Source organism: Ammospiza caudacuta, unplaced genomic scaffold (genome assembly GCF_027887145.1).
Source record: "Ammospiza caudacuta isolate bAmmCau1 unplaced genomic scaffold, bAmmCau1.pri scaffold_61, whole genome shotgun sequence".
In the NCBI taxonomy this organism is placed as follows: domain Eukaryota; kingdom Metazoa; phylum Chordata; class Aves; order Passeriformes; family Passerellidae; genus Ammospiza; species Ammospiza caudacuta.
The window spans coordinates 1,063,143-1,086,138 of record NW_026683129.1 but is presented as its reverse complement, the minus strand read 5'-3'; the positions used below and the strand labels follow the sequence as shown (position 1 = coordinate 1,086,138).

General features: G+C 45.2%; 1 pseudogene; it reads left to right on the top strand.

Annotated features, from left to right (window-relative positions):
- Nucleotides 1-674: 674 nt before the first annotated feature.
- Nucleotides 675-22,017, top strand: LOC131571907 (cell division cycle protein 20 homolog; annotated as a pseudogene).
- Nucleotides 22,018-22,996: the final 979 nt, after the last annotated feature.

Sequence of the window (22,996 nt, the reverse complement as noted above, 5' to 3'; positions counted from 1 at the left end):
TAAAGATGCCTTCTTCTGCATCCCACTGGCAGTAGAGAGTAGGAAATATTTTGCCTTCGAGTGGGAGAGTCCTGATTTTGGGAGAAAGAAGCAGCTTACGTGGACCAGAATCCCACAGGGATTTAAAAACAGCCCTACTATTTTTGGAAACCAACTGGCCAAGGAGCTGGAGGAATGGAGAATAACCCAGGTAACAATATCCCCATCCTTGTATGTAGTCCTGCAGTATGTGGACGACATTTTTCTGGCTACTAAGGAAAGGGAAATGTGTGTGGAATTAACAATTAAATTACTCAACATGCTTGGCCAAGCAGGGTATCGGGTATCGGGTTTCTAAGGAAAAAGCTCAGTTGGTCAAAAATAGCGTTATTTACCTCGGTTGTGAGATCACACAAGGGCAGAGACGTTTGGGAGTAAACCGAATAGAGGCAATATGTGCTATTCCTTTGCCTCGTAACCATCAGGAATTGAGATCTTTTCTAGGAATGGTGGGATGGTGTCGACTGTGGATCATGAATTTCGGTCTTTTAGCCAAGCCACTGTAAGAGGCCTTGAAGTAGCATCAGTTGGAGTGGACGACACAGCAAAAGAAGGCCTTCCAGGAATTGAAGCAGGCACTAAAGGAGGCCCCAGCCCTAGGACTCCCTGACCTGACCAAGGAATTCCAGTTGTACATGAATGAGAGGCAAAAACTGGCATTGGGGGTCCTCACCCAGAAGGTGGGATCCTGGAAGAGGCCAGTGGGATACTTCTCTAAACAACTGGATTCGGTAAGTTCCGGGTGGCCCTCGTGTTTACGAGCCGTGGCGGCAACAATAATTCTTATTCAAGAGGCCTGGAAATTAACTTTTGGGGCAAAAATGAAAGTGTTTGTTCCCCATATGGTCATGGCCGTTTTGGAGCAAAAGGGGGGTCACTGGCTATCATCCAGTCGAATGTTGCAATACCAGGCCATCCTGAGAGAACAGGATGATACTGAAATAAGGACTACTAATCATGTTAATCCAGCAGAGTTTTTACACAGTGACCAGGAGGCTGGGGGATTGGTGCACGATTGCGTAGAGGTAATTGAACAAGTATATGCCAGCAGACCCGACCTAAAGGATGAACCATTGGAAGAACCTGAATGGGAACTGTACACTGATGGATCCAGTTTTGTTGAGAATGGGACTCGCTATGCTGGGTATGCAGTGGTAACATTGGATCAGGTAATAGAGGCAAAGGCTTTGTTACCTGGAACTTCGGCCCAGAAGGCAGAGGTGATTGGACTCACCAGAGCCCTGTATTTGAGCAAGGACAAAAGGGTTAATATCTGGACACATTCTAAATATGCCTTTGGTGTGGTTCATGTACATGGAGCGTTATGGAAGGAAAGGGGGATTTTGAATTCACAGGGAACCAACATCAAGCACCGGGAAGAAGTGCTACAGCTACTGGATGCGGTACACAGTCCCAAAGCAGTTGCAGTAATGCATGTTAGAGGACATCAGACTGCGGAAGGAGACGTTTACAGAGGAAATCGATTTGCTGATGTTACAGCACAGCAAGTGGCATGGGAAGTATGGACTCAAATGGTATTGGTACCGGTAAGAACAAATCCGGCTACCCCATACCTGAATCAGGAGCCCAAATATTCAATAGAAGATGGAAAACTAATAAACTTCCTAGGGGCACAGAGGAATCAACTTGGATGGTACGTTACACCAATGGGACAAATAGTGGTACCTACCCGCATAATGAAATTTATTTTGGAATCAGAACATAATAAATGTCATTGGGGGGCAGAAGTATTGGTAAAATTTTTGAAGAATGAGATAATCTCTAATCAGATGTTAACAATGGCAAAAAGAGTTAATGCAATGTGCCCGGTATGTTTGAAAAATAATCCAGTAGTTAGGAGACAAATACAAATGGGAAAGTTGCAAGTCGGGCCACAACCAGGAGATTACTGGCAAGCTGATTTTTCTGAATTGCCTAGGGCACAGGGATACAGATACTTGTTAGTGTACGTATGTACATTCTCAGGGTGGCCAGAAGCTTTTCCATGTAGAACTAATCAGGCTAAGGAGGTGGTAAAAACCTTGTTAAAAGAAATAATACCAAGATTTGGAGTACCTTTAGGATTGTCATCAGATAGGGGTCCGCATTTTATAGCCGGGGTAGTGCAGGAATTAGCACGAATGTTAGATATAACCTGGAATTTGCATACCCCCTGGAGACCTCAGTCTAGTGGGCAGGTGGAAAGGATGAATCAAACCCTGAAAGGACAAATCAAAAAGATTTGCCAGGAAGCTAAACTGCACTGGCCTCAAGCTTTGCCTTTGGCCCTACTCAGGATTCGAATTAAACCAAGGGAAAAGGTAGGCGTAAGTCCATATGAGATATTATATGGCAAACCATATCATGCAACTGTATTAAAAGGGGAGGTACATATGAGTGGGGACCAGGCGATTGCAGAGTATGTTATGTCACTTAATAAGATCTTGAATTCTTTAAGAAATACGTTACAGTGGAATAGACCGCTCACGCTGGAGAATTCTGTCCACGACATCCAGCCTGGGGACCAGGTGTACGTCAAGAAATGGATCACGGATCTGCTACGGGAATCATGGAGCGGACCCCACCAGGTGATGATGACAACCTACATGGCGGTGAAGGTCCAGGGGATGGATGCTTGGATCCATTACACCAGGGTAAAGAAGGCACCGTTCCAATGGGAAACCCAGATAGTGTCTCCAACCTGGATGATCTTCCGCGCAAAGCCTCCTTCTTAATTATATTACTGCTAGTGATCATGAGACTAGTACCCGTTCAAGGGTCTACTCTAGTACAGGTTGAAGAAACAAAAGTTACAGTCATGGAAGGGATGGATGTTCAATTAACTTGTGTTATCTTTGACAGCCAGAAAGTTGAGGCCGGTGAAGTTATTGCAATATGGCAATGGGGGGCTGAAAGAAGCCGAGGCAAGATAGGAGTTGGTTGGGATCAGGATAAACAACAAGGAAACACGGTACTGAATCTTACCAAGGTAACCGCAAACGATACGGGAGAATATACATGTTTGGTCAAAATACGGGATAGTTTTGATTACAAAAGAGTGAGTATGAGGGTTTTGCCATGGACAGGGGATCGTGCTGAAAACATAAAGGGTAATCCAGTATCAATGGCAGTGGACATGTGGGATGGGCCACCTCTCAGAATAAATTGTCCCTTCCTAGTAAGATCAAGATATCAAAGGAACCTTTGGGTCAAATGGTGAAAGCAAAATAGGGAACTGACCTGGGACAGAATAGAGGACGGGACCAGTTGGTGGGAGAAGGAAGGCAAAGGTTGTGGGTGGTCGAGTGTCACTAATCCTAGAATAGGAAATGCATGGTGGAGGCATGACAGAATGATGTTATCCTTACAGAGACACGGTAGAAGGAGTAGACAGGAGGTTAATGATACAATAGAACGAAATACTGAGCAGGAAAACTTAGTGGTAGGATTAATCAGAGATTTTGGGATCATGCAGAATGTGACTAAAATAACAGCTTGCTCGCCATTACCACAGGCGGCAGGTGAACCAATTCCCTGGGGAATAATACCGGTAACCAAAATGCCTGAAACATTCAAGAATGTTTCATGGTCCTGCCAGTCAGTTCCCAAACCAGTAGATGTATGGAGGGATTTGTGTATGACCATTCGGGCTATGACTAGAGAGGAATGTGAAAAGAAATCCAATCATTATGGTTGGATTCAAAATACCAGGAGGTGTTTAATTGCAACCCCAATAGATGAGCCATGCAATACAGTACGAATAAGAACGAAATCCCAATGAAATGAGATGAGTTGTCAGAATGTCACACAGAATTTTGACACCTGGAATAATTGGAAGACATTATGGGGACCTAGTGTTTTGGAACACTATAATTACCTTGGGGAAGTACAATGGTGCATCCAATGGTCAGGAGTAAAGAATCAGTCATATTATAGGGCCCTTCTCATGTCTACATCTTCCCGAGAGTTCAGACCGCAGAAAGAGGATTGGAATTGTACTGAGGTTTTTACATGTGATACACCGGAAGACCGAATCGGATTGGTACCGATGAAAATGGCATTAAAGTGGGGATGCGAGTGTAGGGGGTATGATCACACGGTTAGCAGAGAGTCCATGGATGGACCTATAGATTGCAGATATACTACTGTGCACAGTCCTGGAAATCTAGTCTGGGTGTTGGGACACGGACAGTGGACCACACATTTACCTCTAGATGGATCAGTAACACAAATCACCCTAGGGGTTCCCACATTGTGTCCATACTGGAAACAGAATAGATTGATCCAAAGGAAAGGACTCAGAAAGAGGGAAGAATACCTAGAGGAACAGTGGCATGAACCTGGCTCAGGAGTACAATTTGGATGGATATTGGAGTCATTATTCCCTCCGGTAGCGACATATCGAAACAGGGAAATGCTCAACAATTTGTTAGGACAGACAGAAAGGTTGGCAGCAGCTACTAAGAAGGGATTTAAAGATCTAAATTTGCAATTGCAAGCTACATCAAGAATGACCCTACAAAATAGAATGGCATTGGATTTGCTACTGTTAAAAGAGCATGGAGTTTGTGGTTACCTGAGTAGGAGAATAGATCATTGCTGTGTACACATTCCAAATGTTACACTTGAAGTTGAGAAAGATATTTCTCAACTGGCAGAAGTGGAAAGAAAAACCAAGAAAATTGAAAAAGAAGCACAGAATAATTGGATAGGAGCAGTATTTGATTCTTTGGGGCTTCACCTGTCTGGCTGGATTACATCTGCTATACAATATGTACTAATGCTTTTAGTATTTTTAGTGACTATATGGATTGTATATAGATGCCTCTTAGGTGTGATCGAAAAGGAAAAGAGGCGATCTCTCCGGTTGCTGAAGGCGATGACCCGCGGGCGGCAGAATGAAGAACACTCCCCACCTCGTTATGAAGATGTTACTGTCAATACTGTTGATTGAGCATCCTTGCAGCAGGACTGAAGGATGCTCAAAAGCGGGGAAATGTTGGAAAAGAAATGAAATTTAGCAAAATATTTAATTATAGTGAGTTGTGTGTGAACTGGTTTGTTAAAAGGTAGTTTTGTAGCCGTTGAAAAGTGTGTTGAGTTTTGTGTGTAACCTAGCAGGTAGTCTTAGGGATTTAATAAATAATTAAACTAGTGCAGGAAAGTAAGAATGCTAACCTGTCTGGAGGCAGCATACAATGCTCTTAGAATAAGATAAGCAGAGGATTAATGATCTTGTTTGTGAACCAAGGAATGTATCACAAGGGGTCTGTGACCAGGCAAGGGGAACGGGGAACTGTTTCTTGGAGGCTTTGTTGTGAATCGCATGTATAAGAGGGAAGCACCCACACGTGAATTTGGGGGGATCGGATTTTGGGACTGAGTCCCCCAGTTCCCCGGGCCCTGAATAAAGCACCCACAAAACTTATCCGAGTTTTGTGTCATTTATCAATCGGGCAACAGGCTGAGTTCTGATATTTAATAGTACCAAAGGTAAACACTTGATTCATAACAACTTTGTTTCTGTCATCAATTTGGTGAGTTGTTTCTTTATTTCCCCATTCATCCTCTCAACTTTTCTTATGCCACGGAGTGTGATGGTCTCATTGTATCCCCATTATTTTCATTACTTCCTGAAAAACTTTAGACACCAAAATGTGTTCCTCTATCAGAGTCAACTATTTCTGTGACCTTATATTTTGGTATAATATTTTCAAACAAAATTTTAACTCCTCAAACCAGGTCTAGCAGGTATCGATGTCTCCCTACTTCAGCCAGTTTAGTAAAATCAATCAAAATGTGTGTAAATAGAGGTCTGCCAACCCGCCCCGAAGGGACGTTTTCGAAATGGGCTTTGTTCTCCTTCAAGGCAGGTTACACATCCTCTGATTACGTGTTTGTTAGGTTATGTACCCTTATTATTCTTAAAATTTATTTCTTACCTATTTTCCCAAAGGCTTCTCTAATTACAGAATGATATCTGTCTATTCCCCTTTAACACCCTTTATAAAATTTTGTCGGATATCTTTTCCTGGTGGTGATGGACTTGCCACTGCTCCCAGCAAACTTCAAAGGCATACAAAAGGATTATTCACTCTATGCATACCACTTAACAAAATAAGAATCAGGCACAAAAAAATTTTTGTCATGCTCTAAAATAATTTTGAATGATTTTTTACAATAAACAAAAAGAGTAACAAGAATAACATATACACAAATTTAATCAGCATTAACTGCCCACCAAGCCTGTTCTCCATTCTCAATCAATTGTTATATTCTTTGAACAGGTCTAGGCTCTAATGGAAATTTCTCTGATATTCATGTTAACATTTTACACACAAATTATAAAATAAGCACTTAGCATAAATTTATCTAATGTCACTTAAACCCAATAACACTTAAAACATTTGAGCTTAACCAAACTTAACATCACTAAAACTTATCTTTACTTAAACTTAACAGAAATTAAACTCAACAGAATTTGAACTTAGTAGAACTTAGTTTAGCAGACCTTAACTTTTACAAAACTTAAACTTAACAGAACTTAAACAGATTTTCAAATCAACAGAACTTACATGTAAAATCACTTAAATTTAACAGAACTTAACTTTAACACAACTCAACCGACTTTAAATTCTGCACAACTTAAACTTAAAAACACTTTAACTTAACAGGAATGAAACTTTAATTATTTAACTTTAACAGTATTTAACCCTTAATGACACTCAATAGACAATTTAACTTTCCACCACCGGAGTTTCTGGGCTTCTGATGCACTTTGTCAAACAAAACACACATATCCAACACTCACACAGTTTGGCCAAACTACATAAAACATACATTCCTTATTATAAAAACTTCTACCCTAACTTATTTGCTTTTATCACTTCAAATTGTAATCCTAAAAAGCACATTCATGTACTATGGTACATGAATGCAAATGACAAAATGCAAAATTTCTGAAAGCATATTTTTATCTTTAGTATGAGCCTTCTCTGAGAGGCTCTAACACATTTTGGTTCACAGCACGTATTGAGCAATAAAATGTTTGAGGTCTTTAACGCCTCGCTCACCTCTTTCATGCAAATTCTGCCTCAGGGCAAGCTGAATGGGTTTCTCTAATGATGGGTCTTTTTCTACTAACATCTTAACTACCATGCTAAAGGTTTCACAGTCTTGTTTGTAGGCCTGTTCAATTTCCCTTGTTTTAGTTGTAATTGTTTTTAACCTATCTAGAGGCTGCCCGTCTGTTAGATTTAACTCTATAATTTTTGTCTCGCTGTGGAGGCCAGATTCATTGTCTGTATTCTGCAGTTGAGTCAATAATTCCTGATCAACTGGAGCATTTGTGACATCAACATTTCCCTGATTATTTAGTTGTATTTACCACAGGGAAAGCTTGTATTTCACTCATAGTATTCAGGAAGTCATCATCCTGATGATCTATTGCCTCCCTTGCAATTGCTTGCCAATTTACCCACGAAACCCTATTTTCAGACCCTCTATTTACATCCTGCATCCATTCATCTTTCTCATCCCACTTCCTCTTACTGCATTCCATCTTAATGTGTCCTTTATTCCCACAATAAAAACAAACACTCTCCTTCCTCCGCTCAATCCTCGGAGTTCCAACTCCTTCCCTTCTTGCATACACCTTCTGAGCTTCCCTTAGCAGCTCGTTCAATCCTCTGTCCTCGCAGTTGTCTAGTTTTTCAAGTTTCTTTCTGATATCTTCCCATGATTTAACCACAAAATGCATCTTTAGAAAAGATTGTCCTGCTGGACTGTCTGGGTCCAGTCTTGAATACATCTGTATGTTTCGCCTAAGTCTTTTTAACCAGTGTGTAGGTGCTTCATCTTTTCTCTATTATTGATTACCTTGTAGATATTTTTCTTCTGTTTCTTATTAATTTCTTTGTCGATATTTTGTCCCTTAAGGGGAACTGAAGTAAACCCAATCCCGGCTTGAGCACCCGCATCGGCATTTCCCTCAGGGGATAGAGGTGCAGCCTTTTGGTTTTACTTCGAGTCAGTGGTCCCCAATCGTCTAGATAACCATCCGGGAAGGGGACAGGATCCCCCTCCTGACTCCCGGTTTGAACAGGGGGTGCATTTGGTGGGGGAGGAGTATATGATGGTGATATTAAGGGAACCTCCTCCTTCTTCTTATTTTTATAATTTACGCAGTCATCTTTCTCCCTTAGGGGGTACATTTGCTCATTGTTAATTTCTGAAGGACATAATTTTACACTTAATTTGCCTTTAGATACCTCTATTCCTATTCTGAATTCAATCATAAGATCCCGCCCTAAAAGATTATAATTGGCTTCTGGGACCAGCAATAGAGACCCTGTTCCCATTTTGGAGGGTCCTTTATTTATTACGTCTTTTATTATAGGTACCCCGAAGGATTCCCCTTTAAATCCTTTCAGCTGCACCATTTCTGTGGAAAGGGTGCAGCCTTTGGGGAGAGTTCGAATTGTGGATGGCTCGATCCCTGAGTCCACAAGGAACTCGTGGATCTGTTGCTGGGCACCTGTCATAAGTTTTATCAGGGGCTTCTCTTTTTCTCCCAGCAGATAGAACTCCTGGTCTTGAAATCGTTTCCCATTCTTTTCCCTCTTTTGGCATGTTCATTTTAGGTGTCCCCTCTCCCCACAATAATAGCAAACAACCACTTGATCTAGCATGAATCCCAGCGGACCGTCTCTAGGTGCTGGGGGAAGTTTACCAAGTTTATCAGATACAGACAGCTTACTTCTTGCCTGTCCCATCCTCTGGAGTACGCCCACCCGTCTTATGGAGTATACTCACACAACAGATCTGCTTTCACTTCCCCTGGTTCATGGCCCATGCTCTCGCGAGCAGTGGAAAACGCACGACTGAGGGCCCGCAAGCGCTTGGGGAATCCAAGCTGCCAGTTCCCCTCTCACTCGCAACACTCCAGGTTACCCGACCCAAACCAAACGATCACTGCACGATACTTACACGTCCTGTTGTCCTGCGTCTTCGTCCAGACCTTTGTGCACAAAGTTTACAGGGTCGACTGGTTCCCTTTGCTTAGTGCCTTAAATTTGGGTTCGTGGGTAGGGTAGAAGGGAAACGTCAGATCCGAGACCACCAGGGCTGGTGCAATAAAAATAAAATTGGTAAAATCCGCCCTCCGCAATTATCCCTATCCGAGTCACGGTCACCAAATTTGTTATAAATTGAGATGACAATTTGCCAAGTAAAACCAATTGAGAATTTATTGATTACAGCAGGCAAGGCAATAAGCAAATCAGCGCTGGGCAAGGGGAGTCTCCGCTCCGCCACTGTCACACCCTTCTGATTTTCTGTGGAGTTCTTATACAGTCCTTCTTCCGGGTTGATGTGTAGTACTCTGCATATTCTTCTTTTGTGTTTAGGTGGTCATAGTCCACTTCCCGGGGTCTGAAGATGAAGGTTGGTAATTTTCCTTTGTCTGATTCGTGGAATTTTTAGGCTCAATCTGCTGAGTTCCTGGAATCCTACGTTTACTGAGCGGATAAGCTGATACTGTGTTATCAATCATAGCAAACCCCCCACCCACATTAACAGTTTACTAAACAGATAAACAAATGTTTGTGAAACTGATTGTCTTTTTGGTTTCACCTTCCTTATCCTTTAAAGTCTGGAAATTTACTTAAACAAACTTGAGGTGATGCAGCAGTCTTACTGGAATAACTTTGTCAGTTTTGATGAACAAACTTAAAGTTTTAACCCATTACAAGACCCATTTTCTTTGTGACTTGCACCTGACCCCTTTCAGGAATAAAGCCTTCTTGGAAACTCAGACAAGTGATCCTTCCTTGTTTCCTGGGCCTCTGATTTCTCGTGCTGTGCTCCTGCTGTATCGCCCACGCCGTAGCAATTGCCGCCACCCTAGACAGTCTTGGCAGAGATCAGGGGGCGGCCCCTCTTGTGTGTGCCCTTGGCCACCAAGGGTGTACCAGCCAGAGAAACTCCATCCCGTGGCTGCAGAACATTTCCACACCTGCCCATCCCCTTTCTTCCCTTCCAGTTTATCCCTTTGCTTTGCCTTCCATTAATAAACAGTTTGGCTTCTTTGCTTTACCTGCATCTCTGTGGAGCTGGAGCGATGCAAATCCGGGGCCCTGGGACACTCAGGTCCCTCCTGCCGTTCTCTTCCACGCTGTGTTTTGTGCACAGACACAGAGGAACGAGGGCAGATCAGGCTGGCAAGGTTCCTGTGGTGAAGGTCCAGTTTCACAACACTGTGGAGTTACAGATCTTGCTGAGCACTCTGGAGCCCCTGGACATTGGAAGAGCCAACCCGAGGATGGATGCCCTGAACCCAGCTGTGAGGGATTCCATGGCAAGCATCCATGGAGGGCAAAGGAGCTTGAAATGCTTGAAGATTTCAAGAACAGCTTCCTGAAAGCACAGCAGTGCTCCACCCCTGCACAGGATGAGGAAGAGAGCACAACCAGAGACCATTCGGGCATAACAGAGAGCTCTGGGTGTGCCTAAGAGCAAATGAAGCAGCAGCACAGTGCCCAAGACTTGGATGTGCGACTGTGCCAGTGCCCAGAGCGCTGTCAGGCAGTGCCAGGATCTCGGGTGTGCTTCTGGTCCCCACAAGTGAGGAATGGCAGCCCCAGGCTCAGACCCAGTCAGAATGCCAACCAAGTGAGACCAGAAGGAGGGCACCCTTCCAGTTACTCTTGGGCATGCCTGCAAAACAACACCTGCTGCTTCTTCCTCCACCTGTGTTTGCTCTGTGTTGGTGGCAGAGCCAGCCAGGTTGGGCTCTGCGTTCCAAAGCCTATTGGGAGTGGGAATGGAAAGCACTGCATGCACAGCAGAGAGTCCTGGAAGGTGCTGGCAAGAGCGTCCTGTGAGGACAGGGCTCTGGGCTCTGGCTGGGAACAGCCTGGTTTTGGTGCTGTGAGCGCAGGCAGGAGTTGAGGCAGGTGAAGAGGCAGTGGGCAGCTTGTGTTTGTAGAGGGCCTGGGGCTGCACCTCTGAACCTCCACCTGGAAACACACTTGGGGGAATAGGAGCTAGAGCTGGAGGGTCTGTCCTGAAAGGACCTGGAGTCATTCAGCCTTGCCAGCTTTTCTTAAGTGTGTTGGGTTTTCCCAGGAATGCTACTCACTTGGGGAAATGCCTTTGGAGGAAAGGGGCTTGCTTCTCAAGGAAAGTGCTTCCCAGGGAGCTTGCAGTGAGGTAGGTGCGAGTGTCCCCCTTTGGCTCTCTGTGCTCCCTTCAGTCCTTGAGGCCTGTTGCACTTGGCAAAGCGGCAGGGCAAGAGAGAAGGCTGTGAAGAGCAGGTTTGGCATCCGCCTGGACCTGCAGAGACTCTTTGGAAAGAGGTGTGAGCAGGAGCATCTCTGTCCAGCCACGAGCCCCAAAACTCTCTTTGAGAGCTGTGAATTAAAAGGCCTTTACACACACACTTTTCTTATCTTCCCTGCTGTGGAGAGTATTATTAATAATTGGTTAGCTGAGAAAGGCCATACTGAAATAATGCCGCTGGTTAAGCTGAAGGAGAAAAGTCAGCAGTCAGCAAGCTAAAAGGAAAAGTCAGCAGTGACCTTGCTGCAACATGAGGATAGGGAGTAGAGATTAGTCCTGAATATATCCTAAGAATATGTAGAAAGTATCAAAAGTAGAACCATAGGAATGCAGAAGTAGGCGTAGGTGCTGATATGTAACTGACCAATCCTGAGCTCAACTTTTGCAATATGTATGAAGCTCATTATTAACTGTATTTAACCCGCCGTACTGATCAATAAAATTGGGCCTGTGATGATCAAATTGATGTCCTGGTTCCCTTCCATCGACACCTGCACACAGGCTATCAGAATAACCTGAAAGTGCTCTACAGTTAGAAAATGGCATCTCGATTCAGCAGGAAGAAGAGCAGATATATTCCCTCAAAGCCAGAACGGGTCTTGGATGCACCAGAGATGTTCAACGACTACTGTAAGTAGGGTACAGGGCTGAGTGCTGGGCATCCAGAACATTCTGCACTGGATTGCTGTTCCTAGGACAGTGTAACTGGGCTGTCTGTATTATTTTGTGTACCCAGGCTAGCACAGACCACTGCTGGAGTGTCCCTGTGTAGCCTTACTGGGACAGTGGTCTAGGGCACAGTGTAGATGCCTTGGAGCAGGGTACCTGGCCCCAGCAGCTGGGCATAGTGACACTCAGAAGGGTGCCCCTCCCCTGTACGTGTGTGTGTGCACATGTGCACCCACACCTGCTGCAGCAGCACGGGTGAAGGGCATGCTCTCTAGCCAAGCATGGTGTGACCTTTCAAATTGTAGATCTGAATTGCATTGCATTGCTCTTTCAAATTGTAGATCTGAATCTCATAGCCTGGAGCTCCCAGAAATTCCTGGCAGTGGCTCTGGACAACACTGTTTATCTGTGGAATTACGGTACTAGGGAGATTATCCCCCTGCTGCAGACGGAGCATCCAGATATTTACATTTCCTCTGCATAATGGATTAAAGATGGAGACTACCTTGCTGTTGGCACAAGTAGTGCTGAGGTTCAGGTGAATGCAGGAGTAAAACTAGAGGTGTTTTCAAGGGATTGACAGAACTGTGGGGCCTGGGGACAAAACCTTGGCTGGCAGAGGAAGGATGCCATGCACCTGACTTGTCTTCCCTGGTGTGGGGTGGAACTGCCCAGTGTGCAAGGCAGCGTTTCGTTTGGGGGTTTTCTGATAAGTAGTGTAACCTTCTGTGCCATAGTCATGAGATACACATTTTCTCTGTTCCCTTACTGAGTAAGCTGAGAGAGCCTGTGCAGTGAGGTTCCTAGGGCATAGAAACAGGATTGGGTTTCTTCCAAAGAACATTTGGCTTTGCCTCTCCAGCTATGGGATGTTGAGCAGCAGAAACGTCTCCGAACCATGACCAGCCATTGTGCCTGTGTGGGAACCCTCAGCTGGAACAGCTGCATCCTCTCCAGGTAAAGCAGTGGGTGAGGGCAGTTTCCAGTTGTTGCAAACTCCTATCCTATCAATCTATGTGGGGCATGGGTTAGGGATGGCAGAGAGAAGTTTGTCCTGGCTTGGGATCCTTACTCAGCCTTATCTGTTGGGGCTGTGAGGAGAAGGCCTCTTTCCTGTATTGCAATTTGTGCTAAAGTTGTAAAGAGCTTGTGTGGGTGTTTCACTCACACCAACAGACCTGTGTTGCTGGAAACACTGGTTGAAACCCAGTGGCAGCTATAGCAGTCTTGCAACAACAAAAATGGATTTGGGTGAAAATGTGCAGCCTGACCCTGCAAGCCTTCTCTTCTCTCTGCAGTGGTGCATGGACTGGGCACATCCATCACCACGATGTCCGAGTGGCTGAGCATCACGTGGCCACCCTTGCTGGCCACACACACGAGGTGTGCAGACTCAAATGGTCTCTGGATGGCCGCTACCTGGCCAGTGGTGGCAATGACAGTCGGGTGAACGTCTGGCCATGCATCCAAGGTGGGGGTGGCAACTTTACTCCTCTACAGACCTTCACTTAGCACCAGGGTGCTGTCAAGATGAGCACAGAGCTGCCACAGGCGGATATGTGTGTGCAAGGCATGCATGCAGCACTGGCTGGGTGCAGGTTGCCTCTGGTATGTTTTAAAATGAACTCTCCTCTCTCAGGCTGTGGCGTGGTGCCCATGGCAGATGAATGTTCCAGCCACTGGAGGTGGCACTAGTGACAGACATATCCGCATCTGGAACGTGTGTTCTGGCGCCTGCCTCAGTGCTGTTGATACCCGTTCCCAGGTGAGAGATGAACATCAGCTTGGAGACAAACACCTTCTGGCAGCACACCTACACAGAGCTGCTGGCTCCTCAGGCCCAGAGGCATGGGGAAGGAGGGGGACCATGCTCACCTCCAAGTGGTGAGCATCAGCACAAGGACCTTGTCTCACCTGTGTTACTGCCTCTTTGCAGGTGACTTCTATCCTATGGTCCACAAACTACAAGGAGCTCATTTCAGGCCATGGCTTTGCACAGAATCAGCTGGTTATATGGAAGTATCCAAGAATGAACGAGGTTGCAGAGCTGCAAGGTAGGTGGACAGGGCCTGGGTTTGTGGGGGGCTGTTAGAGGTTGAAGACAGCTGCACTCCTTGGTTGGAGCCTGCAGCATCACTGATACAGACCAGTATCTGGGGCCATGCTGCTAGGAGTAAGGCATGCCCACGGGGCTGTGGAAGAGATACCACTGATCCAAGTGTATGCTTGGGGTCTGAAATCATGCTGCCACAGCCACTGGGGAGACAGCTGTGAAAGCTGGCAGGGCTCATGGGAGCATACAGGAGTAAATGTGCATGTGCTGATCAGCTCAGCCCTGATTGCACATTCCTTCTCCTCTTCAGGTCATACTGATAGAATCTTGAATCTGACCATGAGTCCTGATGGTACAGCAGTGGCCTCAGCAGCTGCTGATGAAACAGTGCAGGTCTGGAGCTGTTTTGAGATGGATCCCATAAAGAAGAAAGAGAAAGAGAAGGCAAACAGTGCCAAAAGCAGTTATTCTTCACGAGAGCATCTGTTGAGAGCATGTGATTGTTGTGGGGAGGGGGATACTTGGTTTTACACACGGTACAGTATTTTAAATGTTAATGAACTGCTTAACTTGACTTTTTCTTAATAGAGTCTGATGGAAGAAAAACCCATGGCTCCTAAACCCAAGTCCTTCTCCCTGAGGCTGGGGATCTGGGTAAGGAGTGGAGACCTAGGTCTTAAGGGCCAGTTTAGAGGCCCCTGAGCTTAGAACAGCCTAGCAGAAGGATGCTGTGCAAGGGCTGTACTTCTGTTTCTGTCCCAGCTAAGATAGATATGTCACCTACCCAATCTAGATGCTGACTACAAGCACAGCAGCTCCACCACAGGCTCAACTGAAAGCATAGCATGGCTGTGGCCTCAGTTTGTGTTGTCCTGGCCTGTGTCACAAGCCCAGGGACACTTTCCTATGGCTCTGCAGGCAGATCTCAGTTTGTCTTGTTAGCTACAGGCAGCCATCACTGCCTGCCTATGGTGCTGGAGTAGAATAGCTATTGGAAGAAAAGGAGGGAGGGAAATATAGAGCAACAGCTGTAATCATCCTAAAGGCTGGAAAGAGGCTGGCTCTGGCATAAAGCAAAACAAAAGGTTAGCTTACACTGCCACAGCCAGCCTGGATGTCATGCGAGAGCCACGCAAAGCACCACCAACTCTGTGCTCAGCCTTCAGTCACGTATTCTTCCAACAACTCTGATCTCCCTTCCCCTCCTGCTGACAGGAGGCCCTGGTGCCTCACTGAGGCTTCATGCAGGGGAGCAAGCACCAGGGCTCAGCTGGCATTTATTGGAGCTTGACTCCCCTACACTTGGAAAAATGTCTTTTTTCCAGGCTGAACTGTGCTGGAGCAAGTTGCAGGAAATACATCTGAGCCCTCACCTGTTGGGAATTAAGCTGACTAGAGACTGGAAAAGTACAAGGCCGTGGCTAATTCCAAGTCGTGCACCTGCAAGATAGCGTGTCCTTGGGCCTAGCTGAGTATGATAAAGGAGTGGACAGAGAGACGTGAGAAGTAGAGAACGTAGACCCAAAGGAATGAGGAAGAGTTGATGGCACAGTTTAACCAATAGATTGCTTGGCTTACAGAATATTCATAAGCTTATTATTTGCTGTATAAGTGTTTGATGCTTTCTTCAATAAACGGGACCTGTTGATGACCATCTGGTGTCCTGGTCTCCCTTCCTTCGACACTCACCTGACCAACAACCAGCTCAGCCATGCTGCTTTGCACGGTGGAGCCGCAGTGTCTGAGGTTGTGGGGCTGCACCAGACCCATCAAGCCTGTCCTTCAGCTGCACCAGCATTGCCAGGGGCTGCTGGGAACACTGCACAGCTGATAAGCACCTTGGCCTGTACAAAGCAGCTCCACCAAGCCTGTGCCTCCCATCAGCCCTCAGTGATTAGCTGAGGGTGGATTATTAACTGTTTTCACCTTTCCCTCAGCACAGTACCACACTGTGCCTAGCACCAGCTCTGCCTCCTGAGCCTTACAGCAGCTGGAACCTTCAAAGGTTCCAACTTGTGCTCTGCCAAGGCCAGTGAGTGTGTAACCACACCCACCAGAGCACCTTCCCCCCCACACACACACATAAAGCTGATATGGGGGGCACAGTCTCAAAAAACAGCCACTGAGCCAGCACCTTCCCAGCAGTGCTGCTGGTGCATCCCCATTTGGCCACTTGGGAAAGATCAGGAAGTCCAAGGATGGAGCTCTCCCTCAGATGCAAATCCTCGGGCCACAGCTGTCTCCAAAGGGGGAGCAGGCAGGAACCCAGATGCAAGGCTGGGCTCTTCCACAGAGCTGTGCTGTTGTTGTAGGAGCCCTGTCCCACAGCCCTGCACTTGGTGCTGGGAGTTAGCACAGACTTGCCCTGTAGGGCCAAAGCTGATCAGGCCTTCCCTGGTCCCTGGCCTGGAAGAAAAGCTTTATATGCCAAAAAGTTCTTGTCATTTTTTCAGTCCCATGTAAGAGCAGCTCAGCTTTCTCACAGACTCTTTCTTTCTCCTTAGCACATGCCCCACACCCAGATGCTGTGCATTACATAGCCCTTAGAGGAGCTCTGAGCATTACTAGAGGGTAATGATACTGCAGGGTCTTTGATCCCATGCTGGTCTCTTACAGTCCTGGAGTGAGGAGGAGCAGAGGAAGGAAGTGGGCACTGATCCAGCAGGCCCAGTAAACACAGCCCTGTAAGGTGTGAATTCAGTTCACAGCATGACAGCATATTAATTACCAAGTGCCATGGCCAGCCCATAGAAGAGCACAGCTAACAGTGTTATGAATAAGAAGCTTGACTCTGCCAATATTCAAGCAGCAATCAATTTATTATTTAATATGGTAAAGTATGAGCAATACAGCGCTGGGTACAGTGGGGGAAGTTTTCCCTCCAACTGCACACCGATAGTTGAGGGTTACAAGTATTTATAGGGGTACTCATCAATTTTTTTCAGTAGTTTCTATTTCCAATCTTTTACTCATCAGCAATTTTTATTCCAAATTATTACACCACAATTCTATACACTATTGTGATTTTAATTTCTCAGGATGTATCTCAAAGGAGTATCCCCAGATGGTGATGGTCCAGTTTCTGAAGGAAGAAAGACGAATCCCATCTGGTGGGGTCCAGCTCCCCAGATGTGTGTCTACCTTTTAATTGCAGAGACTCTAAATCTCATAACAGTGATGTCCAGCTTCCCTTTGGTCGAAACCATAAACCCTTGAGGTGATGTTCATCTTCCTTTCTCAAGCTGCTTTTCTCTGCTTCAATAAGGCGTGAGATAAGCATATTTCCTTTATATATATTCCAAAGCTACAGTTTCAAGGATACAAGTAATATTCTAAAATTATACTTCAGAAGGTTATTATTACAGAGCTTTTTTATGGATTAAATGCAAGCAAAAAGCAACATCTTTAACACCTTAATTCCAATGCTCCTAAATCAACTGGGGTTAATTTGCAAACAAAAGATAGGTTCAAAGGCCTTTTTCCATGCTTTAATTTCTGCAGTTATTATTAGAATTCACAGCTCTCCCATTGTTGGGGTCCACACATTTTACATTCACAAATACACATGTTGCCTGTTTGTACCTGACACGAAACACAGCTTTGCATCTCACAAACAAGAAAATGCACTCCTTGCTCTTCTGACACAGCTCTCTCTGTTCATGATGTGGGACAGCGAAAGCCAATGTGCAGGAGCTGATGCAAGAGACAGGGACAAGGATGCAGCAGGCACAGTGCCAAGCTAACAGAGGGATGATTTCTGGCAATGGCACTGAAAGAGAAGAGTTTGCAGGAAGGACAGAAAATGGCTCTTTGTTTCACCTCTTCTTTCAGTGCTGCTAAGAATGTAGCCTGGAGCAAGCTGGGAACACCAGAGCATGGAGCCCTTTCCAGGCAGGGCTGCATCAGACAAACCAGCAGGGGACTGAGGAGCCCCTGGGGTGGCAGTGAGCAACCTCGGGCTCTGCTGACTGCTGCTGGCATTTTCTATTGAACCATCTCCAAGGACTTCTGTTGTGCTCTGTATTTCTAAGGGTTTTCCCCCTTGGTTATTTTTGGTTGTCTCCTGCACCTATTCTTCTCCAAATTTTCCTACCCTGTCAGCAGCAGCTCCTGTCCAGAACTGGCTCTAAACTATCAGCAAAGCAGCTAGGAACAACAATGGGTGGAATCCTGTGGCTCAGGAATTCGTATGCCAGAGCCCTGCCTGTGCCTGTGCCTTATGTCAGGACCTCCTTCTCTGTGCAAAATCTAGAGATTAGTGGAGTTTTTTTTGCCAAAGAGCTCCTGAGAAGCAAATGTTGTGCTAGGTTTCTCAGGAGTGTATCTGTTAAGTTCATTGCTGGCAAAGAGAAAGTAAGGCCAGGGTAGCAGGGCAGCTGGGAGCTGGTCACTCCCTGCAAAGGGCTGGTGTATGATGTGGGAACACCGAGTTTCAGGAGGGGCGAGCAGGATCAATGTGCTCAAGGTGCTGCCAGTGAGGTTTGGGTTCACTTAGAGAGTAGTCAGGGCTGGTGAGCACTGCAAGATCCAGCTGCAGTCCCCATCCATGTCCCTTTCAGTGCTGGCTTTAGTGTGTCTGCAGCCTGGATCCAGAGCGCCCTGGGGGGCTCCTGAGGCTGCCTTTGCACTCAGGGTGAGGATGCCCAGGAGCCCCTGAGGCCGCAGTGGGGACTAGGGCTGGGGCTTGTGGCCTAGCAGGTGTGGCTCTGGGGGCTGTGACATGCCAGGGCATTGGTCACTGTCACTGCCCTCCGCAGCCCTGGCTAGCTCTGTGATGCTCCAGGGACAATGGCAAGAGTGGGGATCTGGCTAGGTTAGGGTTTGCCTGAGCCAGAACCTCTAGGCCAAATGCCGAGCAGCAAAGACCCCTGGTGGACCGAGTGGAGGAAGCAGAGGAGGCTCTTTGGCGGTATAAAGTGCAGCAAATTCATCAGGAGAGGAAAGGGGAAGGTTCACAGGGCAGAATTCCCAAAGGGAACAGATGTTGAAAGAACCCCCAACACCCCTGTGCACGGGTTTCTAAAATCTTTCAAAACACGGGGTGGACACCATATAGTAACCAACAAGTGACTCTCGGTGTGTAGTTTTGAGGACTACAACAAATCAGAACAAGGGGAAGAGAGAGCTTTGGGATAGGGATTTGATCTTGGGGTGAGGGACAGGGAACTTTCTGGAACAAAGGGTAGGGTTTGGGCTGATGGATGGGGCAAAGGGGCTGGGTTGTCTTGACAGACAGGGAAAAATCTGATGAGGAGGGAGGGGATTCCTTGAGGGACACGGGTAGGAGGGCATAACACAGGGGAGAAATTAACTGTAATAACTTGGGGAACACTTGAACATACCACTATATAACAGAACATTTGACTCAATAAACTAACACACTGCAACACAGAAATTCAGGCTTTCAGCAGCTGAGGTGGCAGTGTTAGAACCCGCAGCAGCTGGTGAAAGCCATCTCTGTCCTTCTGGTTCTTGCTGTGTGGGAAGGTGCTGCGAGTTGTGGTGGCTGCACTCCCCCTTTGTTGGGAGGATGATCTGTACCAGGGCAGAGCAGAAAGCTGCCATGGTGAGCAGAACATGCTCAGAGCATTACAGTTCAGAGAATGGCACTGCCCTTGAAGGGCAAACAGCCTGAAAGCATAGAATTCTGTGCAGAACTGTTGCACAGAATTTTCTCTTCCAGAACATGCCCATTTTGTAGATGAATACTCTGGGTTTTATAGAATACATGGGGTTTTTTCTGAAGGTTTTTGGGAGAACTCTCAAGTTTATTTCTCTTTGTATTTTACATCCAGCATGCATACAGGTTTTTTTTTTAATTATTATTTTTCTTTAGTAAATAGTTAGGGAACAAATACCTACGCATTTTTTAATCATTTGGGATATTGTGACTAATATTCTTAGAAAGAAAACCTTGTTGAACAAGTGTGAAAACACAGAGAGAGGAAAAATAGCATAAAAGTCTTTTAGAACAGGGTGTGTAATAAGGACTGCAGAACTGAGTAATTCCTCCAAGGGCAGAATTAGCAAGATATATCACCAAGAATACCTGCCAAGATACTTCCTTAAATCAAGGGAAATGTGACCTGCAGCCATACGAAGTACAGCCAAAGCAAATGAAAGCCTTTGGAAAATAGGGAATTTTGCCAGTGACATCAGTCTGTCTGGATAACTGAGGGATGCCCATCATTATTGCACTACACTCCTCAGTATTTGCAATGTCTTTTCTCACAAATTCTGTGAAATGAATAAGCTGCAGTTATTTACCATTAACTTAAGCTCTTAGGGGAATTACCAAGCACTATGTATGTTTTTCTGTAGCCGAGCAGGGCTTGAATTTCCCAAATCTTCTACAAAGCAGAAGGGAATCACAGAGTTACTTGTGCTAATGTTAATGAAGGGTTTCATGAAAGCGGGTGAATGAGAGCATTGCGTTGTAAAACTTCCACATGCAAGAAAACAGGAGTCCACTTAGAATAAAACATATAAGGCTAGCATGACATCAGAACAGGATAAAATGAAATTGCTAGACAGGAACTGATACATCAGAAATTAGGTGTATCATTTCTGATACATCTGCATGCATTTGCAAGCTAAAACAGAAATGGAAGGGCAGAGATAATAAGGAACGAAGATTTTAAAATTGCACTGTGCAGAAGAGACACACAAACCACCAGTGTGAACAGAGCTGGGAGATTCAGCTTGGAGATGGATTAAAGTGGAATCCATTCACTGAAGGTCTCTGGTGCACATGAGTGCAAAGACTGAGGAAAAAAGAAGAAAAGTTTAATTTCTGAAAGCTATTTAGATTCCTGGAAGCATTGTCTAGAGACCTAAAAATCTAAAGCCTCAGAGAATCTGAACCTAAAACATCCCCAAATGAATTGATCAGGTATGATGTGCACATCTCTGCTGTTTTCAGAGTCAATGAAATTGACAATGAGTGTCTGGAAATTAGGAATGCCCACCCAGATTTTATCTCCATTACTTTAAGAACACCTTAATAAGGCACTTCAGGAACTGAACACTGACATTCTCACCCCTCTCTATTTACTTTACATTTGAATACAGGCTGGTAGAAGGAGAAATTTTGCTTTAATTTCTCCCCAAATTACCTGTTACACTTTCAGGTTAGGAGCAGATGTAAAATTCAGCTAATCACTCTCTCTATGCATGAATATTCCACTACTGAACTGACATACAGAACATCCTTTTTTCTCTTTTGTACCTTCCTAAATAGTGCCCAATGAACAGGACTCTTGCATAAATCTCACAGAAAATCACCAAAATTGCTGAAATTACCACTCAATTCCCTGATAAAAGCTTCTAAGGAAAGGTTTGACAGAATCACTGAACAATCTGAAACTTGGAAGCAAAACACGCATTTCAGCACTGATCAAGGGGAAAGAAAAAGAAATGATGTAAAAATTCTAAGTGGAAGGTAAGGAGAAACACAGGAAGCAGAGAAAGAACAAGGCCCTGTCAGATGACCTGTGCAAGGTAACTTTGTGCCCCAGCACTGTTAGAGGACATTCCCTGTCATTGGTGCAAGCAGCTGGAGACATAAATGCTGATTGATTTGGGGGCCACAGTCTTGATAAGTGCAGAGGTGGTTCAATAACCTGACATGAGGGAGTTCCCTCAGAGCAACTGGGATGCCAGAAAGAAATGAACAGCTCCCCACAGCCTGGCCCGCTCGGCTGCTTTTCCTTCTGACCCTCCTGGGGAGGCTCTGACATTTCCCCTTCCCTGATGGAAGCGCAGCTGCTGCCAAGGGAAACGTCCCCACACTCACTCAGTGTTCCCTGTGCTTGCCAGATGTCCCATCTGCTGTCCCTGTCCAGGAGAGCTGCTCTGCTCGGGAGGAGGAGACCGAGCGAGAGCCTGGGAACATCGGCGGCCGCAATCCCTCCTGATCTAGCGCTGTTTATGGATGTGTAGTTGGATTTGGATAGTTACAAGTATAGGGATATTTGCATACACTGACTGATATTTGTATAGCGATATTATGTGTGTATATTGTTATATTGATGTGTGTATATTCATCTGTTTACATACTTGTACAGCTTTGTAGCTGTGCATTTCTATTGCTGGGGATGTCTGGATTGTTTTATTGGTCCATTGATATTTGTGTATTTATAGACAGGTCTGTTATGTTTGTATTATATTGTCATATTATATGTCATGAAATATGTAATGCATGTTTACATCTCTATATTGTTATGCCTATATAGGTATTTACTTCTATTTATTATGTATGGAGTTGTATAGTTCTAAAATTCTATTTCTTTAGTTCTGGATCTGAGATTCTTTAGAGATGGATATTGATGTTTCTGTATTTGTATATGGGCTTTATGGCTGTAGTAATATGTAATAAATTTAATTGTTAAACTTCAATTCAGTAACTTCAATATTTGTGTACAGTGAGTTGCTGCAGAGGGTTTCAATAAAGTAATTTTTTTTTCACTGAAGTTGATATCTGTATATATTTACATAGCACAATTCTCAGAATAAATTAGATTTTAATCATAAATTGATATTTCTGTGTTTCTATATTAGTAGCATAGCTGTTGCAATTTAAAATAAATTTCATTTTTAAACATAAGTTAATGTTTGTGTATTTGTACATTAGTAGTGCAGGTGTAACTATCTGCAATAAATGCAATGTTTCAACGGAAGTAAGTGTAGATTTGTGCTACCCAAAGCCATGGGCAGATGTAAATGCTGGAGGATTCTGGCCATGCAAATCTCCGGCCATGCCATGCCCAGCACATGCCCCACCTGCACTCAGGCTGGGCAGGGGAAGCGCAGATTTGGGCTGGCAGCAGAGCCCCACGTTGGCTCAGAACTCGCTGCAGAGGCTGCTGAGAAAACTCCGGGGCTCCACTGAGCACA